The 14,776-nt window shown below is 33.1% G+C and overlaps 1 long non-coding RNA gene and 1 pseudogene across 1 annotated transcript; one reads left to right on the top strand and one right to left on the bottom strand.

Annotated features, from left to right (window-relative positions):
• Window positions 1-3,680: 3,680 nt before the first annotated feature.
• Window positions 3,681-10,475, top strand: LOC128163872 (uncharacterized). Its single transcript, XR_008240874.1, has 5 exons — window positions 3,681-3,836; window positions 4,986-5,113; window positions 5,618-5,671; window positions 8,712-8,865; window positions 9,100-10,475. It is a non-coding gene; the product is annotated as an uncharacterized LOC128163872 (long non-coding RNA).
• Window positions 10,476-12,369: 1,894 nt separating this feature from the next.
• On the bottom strand, window positions 12,370-13,973 carry LOC128162207 (uncharacterized; annotated as a pseudogene).
• Between the last annotated feature and the right edge of the window lie 803 nt (window positions 13,974-14,776).

Raw genomic sequence — 14,776 nt, 5'->3', positions numbered from 1 at the left:
TTAAGATTATAATCATACCAAAAAAAAAAAAGAATAACTATTTAAGATATTACTAGTATGTTACCGAAAACATTAATTTTTGGAGAATTTTACAAACAATAACACTGTGTCGGATGGTGTGCCAGTGCCAAGGTTGCATTTTTGCATCCGCTTAAGGTTGCATGGGACACCTCCATTATGTGACGTACTTCCCTCTCTAGTCCTAATCGAAATGAATTATAACATTCAGTGTGATTCTTTTCTTTCCCAAAATTGTGACCTAACAGCGTAACGCAAGGAGTTAGAGCGTAAACTAACTACGAAAATTGTACAATATGAGTTCGAATCCAGCTCTTTTATAATTTTTACCATATCCCAAAATTTTGTACACATTATTTTATAGGTCAAATATTGTAAAATTTGAATTTCATAAACGGTGAAGACATTTTGATTATAATGTACTTTTATCTGCATTTAAATATCGGCAGGTGTCCCATGTCACTTTAAGGAGACTGGGAGGTCTACAAATTAACCATCATATTTAACCAGAATTTTAAGAAATCGTATGTTTAACTACAAAACTATTATTCAGTGAAGAAAAGGTTCTTTGTTTTTCTTTTCAATTTTGCTTTTTTTTTTTTTTTTTTTATATAGAACTCTTCTTCTAAGTGAGATCAATACAGTCTATAAATGGACACGATCATCGATCCCGCTTAATATGCCGTTTTATAAAATCCGTATATATACCACATGATAGACCATTGCCTATATAGAGAGTACAAAACACATTTTGTTGGCACACCTGACAGGTGAGATTTTAATCATGAAAAATTATAATCCAATGGAAATGAAAATAATTTACATTACATATATGCATGGAAATATTAAATATCAGTATATTTTGGAAATTCTTCGTTGCATAAATGTTACCTATATCGCTTAATGAAAAATACAATTAACGGCCGAATAAATCAACACCTGCGCAGTTTTTTTTCTCGTTGGTTACGCTTTCTTTCTTTTTACCAAAATCACATGACATTATTTGGTATTTTACAACAAAACACAAAATAAAAAAACAAAAAACTTTAAAACAGTATGGGAATGGTAACAGATCTCTACGAGAAAGGCCTTAAGCAAAGGGCAGCGAACGGTTATCAGAAGTTAATAAACGCTTCATTCCCAGTCAAATTATTTACAATTTGTTTTAAATCAGCTACACACAACAGCAGTGGCGACGTCATTATTAATAGTTGAATTTTGAAAGGCTGTACTTTGATTTTGAATTCCATTTTAAACAACCATCTGTTGCTGAATAACAACATACAGATTTGTTACTTCTGGAATAACATATATAGTGTACTGAGTAACTCATTTTAAAATTTTATCCTTACAGAATGGCATCTTCCCAAGTCAAAAGTTTCTGATCCGCTCCGCTTCTCACAGTTTATGTAGAGCGGAGCGGATCAGAAACTGTTGACTTTGAAATATGACATAAAGGGTAATAATGTAAAGAATGTTTCAAAAAAACAAGCTTTTTGGAACAATTTTTTTTTGATTTTTTAGATATAAGAAAATCACTATGCATATAGTGTACACTACAGTAGTTTTTGTGGGATGCACCTCTATATCCCTGTATAGACTGTTTAAGGTACCTCACTACACCTACACTTATACTTTTTAAGACACTACGTCACAAGATGGCGATTTAAATGTTTGTTAAACTTTTTTTATTGTTCGATTGGGTTGTATATCGTCGTAGCTCAGTGGCTAAAGTATTAGACTTCTGAACCGCAGATCATGAGTTCAAATCCGCCTGGAGCTTTTGTTCATGTTAACTGAATTAAATTTTTAAAAATGTAATTTTTCATCCAAAATTGAACTTTTTTTTTTGCCTTTTAGACTTAAATACTTCTTATCCATAGTGATATCTATCATAATCAAGTAATTTTCTGCTGATTAGAGAAAATATTCCACGGTGTAGTGAGGCACCTTAAAGAAAAGACACAGTCGCTGAATTTGTATGTGGTCGCTGGGAACAAAGAGTTGGTACGTTAAGGAAGGAGCCGTGTTTGGTTTTCGACTAAGTCTTGTCAAAATATCAAAAGTTCATTTGATCAAGCTGAAAGGAAATTAAAAGATCAAATTTTTCTATCATACTTGCTATTTTACAACTTGGCATAGAAATAGTAATCAAAGTTTATAGAAAACAACAGGAACTATATTTTTGGCGGAAGAGTGACTTTGGAAAATATCACATTTTTTGGTAATTCAGAATTACTGTAGCTTTATGGTCTTCATAAGCATTTTAAATACAATAACATAAACGCTGAATTTTTTCAACTACTGAGAACTAATGACTAGATAATTCGGTCTCAGATTGTTTTTAAAATATGTTTTTCCAAGCAAATTACATTTTTGTTAGATTTTTAAGCGCCTATTTTATAAATATATGTAAACAAAATTCAGTAAAATTAGAGTTTATTACTCAACGGTCAATATATAATAGTTTTTTTTGTCAATTAAATCTATAAATAACAGGCACGTAGCATCATTTGTGAAAGGGGGGGGGGGGGTTGGAGGTAAGCCAAATCCAAAAAAGGGGCAACTCAACTTTTCAGGATCTTCAAAAACCTATTCCGGGGGGTGGGGGGGGGGGGGTGTGGTCCGAAAAAAAGTGGGGGGGGGGGGGAGTGGGCAACTCCATAAAAATTTTAATTTTTTGTATGTTATATTAAGAAAATTTGTTGCTGCGAGAAAAAGGGGGCAGAAAATTTGTTGCTGCGAGAAAAAGGGGGCAGCCCCCCCCCCCCCCCCCCCCCCATTGATGCTACGTGCCTTTATAAAGTCTTCAAGATGTGAAAAAATCAGAGTTATTTCAGTATTAGATACATATAAATATAATCAAAATATTATCAAAAGTAGGAAAATTAGAGGAAATACTGACTAAGCAATATCAATTTCTTTAAATATTTATTTTAATTTAGTTGTATAATCTGCATGATAGACAGTGTGATGATTTATCATTCATCGAAGAATAGATTCAAACTTTATATCTGAAATAGATTTCAGTGCAACATGAAAAACCACATCTATTTATACAATATCATCTTTTTATCAGAAGGGTTACAGAAAACAAACAACTCTTTCTGGTAATGATAGGTTCCACAGCAATGACAAACGATCTTTTTCAAATAAAAAAAAAAATCAAAATTAACCCCGTTAGTTTAATTCCTATTTCCAAATACATGTATGTTTTATTAACGTTTTCGTCAATTCCTTAACTTTAAGCACGTTTTCCCAAAAGATGTACGACAAAGTTTTAAATTAAAAGCTGAAAAATTTGACCCAAAAATGGATTAACTCAGGTAAAGACGCCAACTGGGAATTGAAATAAACGTGTGTTTATATACCACAGAAAGTCTGTAAGTGCTTGGCATATCATGAATTACATGAAGATATAAAATTCATTTCTTAAACGCAAGATGTTATCTTGAAAAATTCACAAAGTAAACTCTCTCTCTCTCTCTCTCTCTCTCTCTCTCTCTCTCTCTCTCTCTCTCTCTCTCTCTCATACTAATTATGTTATTCCATCTAGTGTGAAGATCTATGATAGCTGTCACTTCTTGAGATTTATTGCTGAAAGTTGAACGTGCCAGCCGGAGAGAGACTAAAAAAATTAAGATCGTTAACCGAGCCATCACCTTCTCACACCTTGTTCAACATTTGACACTTTTGCACCCTGTCAGGTTTATTCAAGTATTGCATTTATTTTGTTAACTAGCCAAAAAGCTGTTTTAAAATCCACCTGTTCAACAGACTGATCAGGCTGGGGATGCCAGTAATTCCACACCGACACGGTAAACAATTATCGTTATATTTTCTATTATTTTTAATGTGCACAAAATATGTTTTCGGAGCGATATTTTCTTCCATTTCTTATTTTTTAATTTATGGGATTCAATGAATTATATCTTTTTCCCAGTGACTTTTATTCACTTTATCTGTAAGTTGTCTACTGGCTCTTTGTATCTAATATTTTCAGCAGTTTGTTTGGCTATGAATTATTGCTATATAAATATTTTTTTTTACAAGTTAATTTGCATACTCTTTATACTGAAACAATTTCATAAATTTATATTGGCAATTAATCTCTGTGATAAAGTTATTGGAGAATCGAAATATTGTACTTTACATATAAATGTAATTCAGCAAGTATAATCTAGTTGCCAGACCCTTTAATTATTTGGAAAAAATATTAGAAAAACTGGGGGAAAGTGTTTCTAAAACAACCATTGTACATCTTGTAAATCTTTTTGTCATGTAAGATTTGCACGGATAATTAATAATTTAAATAATAAAAAAGATTACGAAAATGTAAGATCATTTTCAATTACTTTTGACGAACAGTGATAAAAATAGAAATAAATTAAAATCTTGTTTGACTATTCTTATGTGGTTTTTGAAAAAATGATTAATTAATATTCAACAAATTGTCTTAGGTCGTGTAGCTTGTCGCAAAAAATGAATAAAAAGTGAATAAAATACTATGATAAAAACTTTCTATCAAATATTTAAAAGTTTGACACGCATGTTGCCATACCATGCACTACAATTAAGTAATCATCAATGCTGAACGTTTCCATTTTAGATTATCAATTCATTTTCAATACATATGACGATGACAATTAAATACAACATAAACCTGTCAATCCACAGCAGAATAAAGTGTACTGCCTTTGACAAAAACGTCTAATATTTGTTTCTGGGGGAAAAATATGATTTGAAAAAAAATTGAAAAACAAATTCAACTGATTCCAAAGATTACAAACATACACAGTGAACTATTACTTTGTTACAATGTTTGTATGAAGCTATATCTTTAACAATTTTTTTCTTTTTGCTGAAGACAGTAATCATATAATGTTTGACATAATTTTATCTCGCCGGAACAACATATAAACCCTGATGCATGTTTTGTACATTTGTCAATTGCAATTTTTTTGCAGAATGATTTCAAAGTTAAGAAAATCCAAACAAATGAACACTCGGAAGTAAAATTCAACAGGTGATGCTTACCAGTAAAAACGCGAATAAGAAGTTATCGAAAAGTGCTGGTATCTTTACTTAATCTAAGGTTAGATCCCCTGCGGCAGGTGACCCATTCTCTTTCAACTGTATTATTTGCTAACGAAGTTTCCTAACAAACTTGAAAAGAATACATATTTTCTAGACTACCGTATGATTGCATTTTCTATTTTTTTTTTAAAATCTGATAAACATTATCAATTATATGAAAATGTTTTATCATAATTTATCAAAGACATTTTCTAAATCTTCTAATGTACTTTGTCAAACTTTTGATATATATATATGTGTGATATACATTATTTAATAATTTATTCTGTATATTAAGTTTCCTTGTGTTTAAAATATGTTCACCTATGTAAAATAATGTTTTAGATCTTTTGTAACACTGACTTATGTATCATGACTGAATAATAAGTCGTTTCAAATATATCGTACGGTATGTACACTTGCAATATTTCCCAAAAACGTCAAATAAGTATTTCATTTTATGTTTGCATTTCAAAACAAAGTTCACCTTTTACAACAATTCTCCAATGTTTTTTCTTTATAGCCAATTTGATATGAACAACCGGAAGAGACTAGTCAAAGAGCGTGTTCATAAGAAGTAAGTTTTTTGAAAGCAAATAACACCTAATTTCAATTTTATTTCATTTATTTGGTTTGATTTAGAACCCAGCCAATGCATATCATTACCTAAATATGTCGATAGAACGCAAACTACATCTTTTACCCACCTGTCTCAACCAAAAATTTGTTATACTAACTAGATTTCCTTTTAGTCTTTATATGTCAAAGAGTATTAAGAGCAACCCTACATCGTACTCAGAGGTATAGTACATGCAATGAAAAATCTATCATGTATATAATCGACAAATATCTTCTTTTGACAATTCCTCTTCTCCTACAAAAGCCACAACAACCAATAAGTAAGGGTTTAATAGTTATGACAGTTTTTATAATACTATTTTTACCTACAAAAAAGAAAAACCTTTCTTTTAAAAACCCCACAGAGAAACCATTCAATCACAGTTACATGTAACGTCAGTTCAGTAAAGAAGAGTAAAGTTAAACAAGAGGCCCATGGGGCCACATCGCTCACCCGACACCTGAGCAACAATGGGCGTTCAAAAGATATTGTGCCATGTTGCCCCTCGGTAGAATAACAAAAAAAAAATAAATATTGTAAAGTATTCGAATTCTACACTTATTTTTGCATACACGTAATCCTTGACATTGTACCTTTATGGAATACTATTTTTACCCAGAATAAGAAAATCCTACGCAAAATATGAAACTAAACATTTGGTAGGAGTACACTGTTAACTTCCAATTCCCTACATTTCGTTCTAAATCCCCTCTCCCACACTTTATAAAGCGATCAAAATTTATGCGAGCATATGATTGTACATTTTCTTCCTCAACTACTTACTAGTTATTGTATTTTTTTAAATATAATAAAATAGTTATTGTATTTTAATACAAAAAATCCTATAGATGTGAAGAAGAAAAATGTACCTTAATGCGCTCAATTCCTCAAATTAAAAACATTCAAAAATTTAATTTGTCTTCTCCATTATAATTAAATGACTGTTGTTTACCTGGCGTAAACTCGTGTGACTTTTATAACTTTACCCACACTTGATTGATGAATACACTGGAATGAAAAAATGTTGTCATGTGACATGTTAAAGAGCTTTAATAAATCAATTTTACAGTATTGCATGCACATCACTCTATTTTACTAAGGCCCACCCATTGTTTATTATATTAAAAAATAACAAATGGCTACAAACCAGGATAATTTTCCGCTGTAAAATTTTCTTAGGAATAGCAATAATTCCTTTATCCCAGCAGAAATGTGTCAGAACTATCATGGAAACTGTTTTAACGGTGTCGTTTTTATTTACTCCTGTCTGGAAAACTATCAAATTGGTGTAGATTTCACATTCATTGTGTAAAGAGGGGGCCCCAGAGAGTAGTTATATACAGCATATCACCCTTTAATTTTTTTGTACAGGTATTTAACATTTAGCGAGACATTTCTAATGATCAACCAAAATTTCAGCGTCAATTATAGAATTATAAGCAAGATACAGAGCTCACAGTTCTGCTAGGTTTGTGTCAGATTTTGTTCACATGAGTTTATTACATTCAGCTTAAGATTTTTAACTTGGTATTTCCTATTCAGCATTTAAAAAGGAAAAAAGAATGGCCTCAGATCTGTGTACAAACGTAGAATTGTGAGCAAATCTCTGTATCTTGCTTATAATTCGAAACACTCAAATATGGTTAGTAAATAGAAATTGTAAACAATTAAACATTAGAAAAATGCACTAAAACAAATAAAGAGCACAATTTATTTTTCAAAATGAATCATATACATGTATATACCTACATATTTCCGTCAACGATATTGAACTCTATTTAAACTGAATAAACTCGAGACAATGCTGAGCATCTCAACAAAACACATTGCATTAATCTTCCATTACGCAAAAGATATTGAATTATCGATAGAATGAATTGTATTTTAGTACTTTTTTGATACATCAGATTTTCCTTAATTTGCGCAGGTAAACAGTTAACTGTCTGATTTACCGAAGTCTCTGTTTGATTTGACTCGTAAAAATTACAAAATACAGGCGATAGTTCCCAGGTTACAAAGCATAAATAATGAAAACGAAACGAAAATCAAAACAAGCTACCACCACCGTCATATGCGAAAACTGACAACGCATTTAAATATTTAACCTTAATTTTCTTCACAAAATCGGCACCAATGTATTTTGCATGTTTCAAAGATTCTGTTCGTATGCGAACTATTGCACAACAAACAAATCCATCATAGTCAGATCGACCCGTTTATCATATCTCATGGCTGTTTTAAACAAGAACCCCGTTTTAGAAGTATGGAATACGAGTCTTGGTAAAATGCATAGGCAAAACCGGGCCGGGGCAGAATAAATTAAAGCCGGGGCAAATCGACAATCGCCAATTCCAAAATACGCATTGTTTTGCAGCAATATTTAAAGCGAAGACAAATAAACTGGTCCATAACATATCCTAAAATTTTTTATGAGATTGGCAGGTTAATAACTGCCAATCTTTTGTTTAGCCCCGGCCCGGATTTGCCTGCCCATTTTACCAAGACTCATGGAATGCTGTAAACTGATTGAAACACGCCTTTCCTTTATTATCATTTTCGTAATAACTCAGTTTTGAAAAAGAATTAGCCCATAAATTTTGCAATTTATATTTTCCTTTCCATAAGGATTATTTATGCTAAATTACATTGAATTTCACTCAGTAGTTGAGATTTTTAAAAATGCATCCCCTTTTTCTCTCGTTTCGAGGTTTTCTTCGCTTTGAATTAAGGTCAGTCTTTTATTTTTGCAATTTATATTTGCCTTCCCATAAGAATGCTTTGTGCCAAATTTGGTTGAAATTGACCAAGCGGTTTTAAAGAAGAAGTTCAAAATGTAAAAAGTTTACAGACGGACGGAGGGACGGACAGACGGACGACGGAAAAATGTTATCAGAATTGCTCACTTGAGCTTTCAGCTCAGGTGAGCTAAAAATTACTTGAACGGTTCTAAGGTGAATCAGATAAAACATTTGTTGACTAATTTGTTGATGTTAAAAAGCAATAGGAATGGTCAAGGACATAGTGAAATAATCTTAAGAGCATGGATTGGATACTTGAAGTCATTGAAAGAAAGGAATGTCCAACTTCTGCAAGTGGAAAGAACTCAAATGAAGTGGGAGAAGGAGTTTCAGAAAATGGATTGTAAACTAGAGGTAAAAATTTTATCAATTAAAAAAAGGAGAGAGAGAGAGAGAGAGAGAGAGAGAGAGAGAGAGAGAGAGAGAGAGAGAGAGAAAGAGAGAGAGAGAATTTAACGAATTCTTTGATCTTGCTTTCATCTAATTTTGGTGCATGAAAATAAATTACCAGATTGTTATTTATTATCAAACTATGAAAATCTCTATCAAGATAAATTAGCACCCATTATCACTATGTTTCTTCCACAGAATTTAGAACAAAGGCTGGATGTTTACGCCTCACGCAGGGCAGCTGAAAAAGACAAAAATTCAGAAGAATGAGGACTGTTAAATATTTAAAATACTAGCATTAAATTATTCCCTAATGATTAAATAATTATTGTAATTAACTTATGAGAAGTATTTGTTATTCCAAAAATAAATATGTATAAATAATGTAAGATTTAGACATGGCTTTGTGCATATGAAGTTGAAACCGAAAAGATATACATTCATTCACTGCATTGCTACTAAATACTAGTAAGCTCATTATCACTGACAATGGGTTTAACATAAAAAAAATAATGATTATTATATAGCTCAGTACATTGCATACAGTACAATATAGAACCATTTTAACAAGAGCTTGGACTTTGGGTAGTTGTGTCAAACAGCAATGTGACATAGGCCTGTCTATTTCATTGTTGGTAATTCAGCCATGGCTCTTTGAAATCAGCAAGATTTGTCTGGCTTTTGAGCTAAGACTACGCAATCAGTGTATATTTTGCTTGAAACAGCGTCATTCGTAACTTGTTTCAACGCAAGAGATAGATAGCTACGCACTTCTGAAAGTCCAAGGTCTTGTTAAAATGGTTCTAACTATGGACGATGTTGTCCAGTAAGGACCCATCTTTAGAGGGCTGGATGTTTGTAATCATTTATAGAAAATATCGATCACCTCAAGATAAGTTCAATATACAACGATATAAAAAGATATTAAAATTTTACAACCTACAATACATATCTATGAAAAATTTCTTCACTGAATAATACTGTAATTTCCTTATTTTACTCGAGTACCTAATTCCCCGATTCAACGATTTAGCATCAAATCGCGAGAATGTAAAATCGCGAACGCCGAATTTTTATCATATTCCAAATAGTTTACATCTGTACACAAATTAAAGAGAGATTTTAAAATCCGCGAGATGTGCTTATCGCGATTTTACGCGGATATTTATTTCTCGCGTTTAATAAGGAATTTACGGTAGTTTATAGCTAGAAAAATCATACATTAAAACTTAAGGTAGGTCTGATAACTAATTATCATTGCTAGGTCTGCCTTACACTGATGTTTCATGTATGTATAACTATCTCCTAGTGTCAAAATCTAAAAATGATTTTCGTGGGTTTAAGTTGATTTTTTCCAGAGCTTTTTTGATATCATAAATGATTTTGTTCATGTTAACTGTACTTTATACTTTAAGAAAATATGTATGTCAAAAATAAGATATTTTCGAAACTTTCGATTTCATTTCTTGTAAAAAGTATAACGGGAATCTTTACTCCATTTATTTTTCCAAAGAAAGGTCAAAAACATATTTATTATCATTTTACTGAAATATAGATGCATGTATCCTAAATATTTTATCAACAACATAGTTTAAATTACAATATTTTTTTCGTGTTCACCTAGTAGTTAAGTTCTGTACACTTTATTCATAGGAGCTATTTTTTTTTAAAGTGCTAATATGTAAAGAAGAATTTTTATATCTAATTTTCATAAACCTTAAGACTCTTTTCATTTTTGTAGATCTTTACTTTCATCCAATTTTAGTTGTTGAATATTGCATGATGACTTTTCCCATTATAAGCAAAAAAGTGCCAAATTATCTGACAAATAATTATCTGACAAATAACCTGTCAAACATATTGTTTGACAGGTTATGAAATATGAAAAATCAAAATCATCCATAAATGTAAACAAACGTCGACTTTAGTTATTTATTCGTTTCTGCTGAGTATACATAACACAGGTGATTGTCTTACTATTGTGTATTTTAAGTAGACCAAATAAACATTGGTATTTTGAAATAGTTCTAGTTTTCCAAGAAATGTTTGACTAGGCTTCGCATTGATTCTGCACTAAACAAATAAAGTTATTTATCTTATCGAACTGTTGGACTTTAAAGTATGTTGGAGGCGTCGAAGATGATCCAGAAAGGCTGTTTCAGTTAGCATTGGTTTAAGTTAATATAACAGTTAAGTGTATTTAGAAAGACGTCTCGAAAGAATGATTTTCTGTCATGAGATGATGCATGACAGTGTTTGTGATACAACAGCTGATAAAACAGCTGACCAAAAAAAAACCATCAATATCATTAGAGCTCCGTACACATGCCTTGAAATTAAATGACTGATTGTAATGAATAGCTCTGTTTTGCTGAAAAGTCAGAACTTTAACAATATTTATATATCCGGATACTTGCATAGTGAAATCACATATAGTAACTTTAGTTTTTGAATTTACTGGGTGGGTTTAAATAAAAAAATTACAACAATGTACAATTTGTATTTACACCCACCCAGTAAGTGCAAAATTTAATATATGACACCTGGATGAAAATGAGTTGAAATAAACCATTTTCCTTCTATATTCCTTTGTTAAACGTATAATTAACATCCCCTTCAATGCAAGTTTATTTTGTTTGAGCTTACAGTCAGTTTGTAATTGCAGTCATCTCAGAACTTTTGTATCGTAATTATCAAAGATGAAATACAGAAAACAAAACAAGTTTGGGGAATTGCCCAATGAAAAACAACTACACAGTATATTATTTTAAGTTTTATTTGGCGATGATTGGCCATGCCTGCTTAAAAAATGTGGCAGCCAGGCATCAATTCTTGCCTTACAGAGCACCCCTAACAAACAAGCAAAGCAAAAGCTTGAGCCCTGGGAACAGATGGTCAACTGCTTGCTCAGCTAGTCCATAATATATATACAAATGCAAATAACTGTCAATTGATATTGTTGAAATAAGCACTACTGGTAAGCCAGAATGCCGCCACGAGACTATGCACAGCATAGTTTGCGCCACCAGTAGAGCTACACTCATGAACGAGGGCTATAGGTTGAGATTAATCATTATATACTATAAAGCCATTACAAATTAAAAAGCAAGATCAAAGCATTAAGGGCAGGGAAGATTAATGCCCAAAGGCATAAGAGTATAAGACAACTACTTGTTGTCGGAGTGAAATAATGCCCTTGCTTGAAATGATAAAGTAAAACAATAGGTTATCAATAGTTATATGGTCTGAAAATTGACCAAGTAAGAAAAAAAAACACACAAATTTGTTCTCAAGTCAACATGACTGAGACCAAGTAGACTAGGTGAAGAAACAACAACATGAAGTCACCGTCAAGTGTGACTAACTATGAACCAATTAGTCATAGCGCAGCCATGGCCCCTCTTCCCCTACTCTAGGCGACGCAAACACAGTGGGGTCGGACAAGAATGTTTGTAGTGCTTGTTGCAATCAATACAGAAATAAATCATTGCCCAGGCCAGAAAGATGTACATTGTCCGTGGCAAACAAACCAGGGCTATCAATGCGCAACTCTGGATATCTTATATATTTACCACCCAACTTTTTTAGTGCAGACGCAACAGCCCTATTTGTTGGCTTCCTAACCTCTTCTAAAGCTACTGGATTCCTCCCACCCCTCCATACACCCCTTGGCAGAATCTGGGACCAAACTAAAGTGGTGGATGGTTTCAGTCTATAAAGTTTTTCCAAGGTTTTGATAATACTAAATCGCAGTTCAATCGATTAAGCCCCGTTTTGCATAGGGATATTATTGCCTCCGCAATGTATGACCAAAATCAGAGGTGGATCTTCTACCTTAAGCAATGTCTTAATCTTAGAGTAAAGTTCACCCCACCTCATGCCCCCTTTGCCCTGCCAGAAAATGGATGCCTTGTGTCTATCTAGCTGTAAATCAGTGCCCCGGCAAAACTTCCTTGCAAGACAAAAAGCATGTTTAATGATGGATGACCCAACAATCCAGATTCTTGTATAATCTAAAAAAAAATTGACATGTAAATAAAAACATGAGATAAGGTTGTCACCTTCAATACCTTAACATTTTTTAAAGAGGAGCTACTGTCTTATATAATTAAGCAAGCAAGAAGATTTCCATCTACCCTCAATTGCGGTAGACTGCTGACTTGCTCCTGACGCCCAAGCATTAGATGCTGCACCAATACGGAATGAATGTGTCTTGTACACCCTAGTGTCTAAACCTAATTTCTCTGGTAACAAATTGAAAACTGATACTATCTAGTATCTAGTCACCGGACTACCTGAAATATGACAAAACAATGACCCCCTACACTTCGGCCTCAACTGTAAATATAACCTAATACAGGACACAGGACAAACAATCCTATGTGTAGACTTAAGTTGAATACTAGTTGCACCACCCCTACCCGCCTGCTCAGTCTTTGAGTGATGAAGGACAATTTTTATTGTGTTGTCCAGTGGTGAATATGACACAATTTGTACATTGAAAAGCATGCCCCACATCCTGCTTTGTGTTTTGTACTAACTCGCTCATTCTGAAAAACTCAAAGAATGCTGTAACAAATATAGTTGTAAAAAGTGTAGATTCATAATATGAATGGCAGATGCTTGAGAGGGTCTGGACCATGCTGGTTAAAATCTGCAAGGTAATTGGTTGTCTAGTGTCATGGTGGGGATTGCTGCGGCTCAGGCCCAGCAAAACTTTTTTAAAGTAAGAAATCTTGGGTCCTGTCTGGGAAGCCATGTAATTTACAAAGGTAAGAAATACCTGCAATATATGTTTTAATTGAGCTGGCTGAAAATTTCCGCAGTGATAGATATGACACAAAATTGACTAAATCTGACTGAGATGGGGGCCAAACTGGCCGACTTTGATAGACTTGACAAAACAAATGAAATGCGTTTACTGCAGTATCATACAGTTTGCAGGTATTGTTTGACAAAGCATAACTCAGGAGCTCCTGGGATCTAAGCTGTAAATCATGTGCAGAAATGATGCAGGAATTGCGGGTGGATGGCTGTTTGCTCCTGGAAAACTGGCCTTGAATCGATTCCATTGCTGTCGGGAAAGAGAATCTGCTTGAACATTGTATATCCCTGCTATATGCTTAGCTTTGAACTGAATATAAAGCATCAGACCTTGCAAAACTATATGCCTTAGCAAATACATGACTCTTTTGGACTTTGAGGTATTAAAATTGAGAATTGAAACTAAGGCTTCATTATCAGTATGAATTATTAGCCTTTTACCAGACAAATTGCTGCCCCAAATTGCAAAAGCCATAGTTATAGGAACTAGCTCCAAAAATGTTATGTCTGAGAAGATATCCGATGCCTTCCAATGGTCAGGCCAACCCAAGTATGCCCAATGATGACCCAAAACTGCCCCGCATCCCAAATCAGCATTAACTGCACTATCTGTATATAATTGGAGATCAAAATCATTTGACTAATAGACCAGTCTATATGATGTAACTCCATTGAAATTTTCCAGAAACATTAACCAATTGTCAATATCCCTTCTCATATCCTCAGTAACTCTACGCCTGTGATAAGGACGCGACAGCCCACAGGATGCATCATACAACCTTCTAACAAATGCCTTACCAGCTGGGATAGCACGAATACAGAAGTTCAGCAACCCAGTTAATTCTTGAAGCTCTAGTAAAGTAACTTTGCGTTTTTGTAAGATATGTAACAACTTGAACTTTAACTGCTGAATTTCACAAATTGTAGGATGACAGAAAGTGATAAGATTTCAACCAGTTTCTCCAAAATATTCTTGCGTTGAATTTTGAATTCTTGAAGTGCATAAAAATTGATCAAAGATGGAAGGTGTTCAAGGATTTAACGAATTTAA

This window comes from Crassostrea angulata, chromosome 9 (genome assembly GCF_025612915.1).
Source record: "Crassostrea angulata isolate pt1a10 chromosome 9, ASM2561291v2, whole genome shotgun sequence".
Classification (NCBI taxonomy): Eukaryota; Metazoa; Mollusca; class Bivalvia; order Ostreida; family Ostreidae; genus Magallana; species Magallana angulata.
Note: the sequence above shows the minus strand (reverse complement) of the source record. Positions and strands in the feature narration are given on the sequence as shown.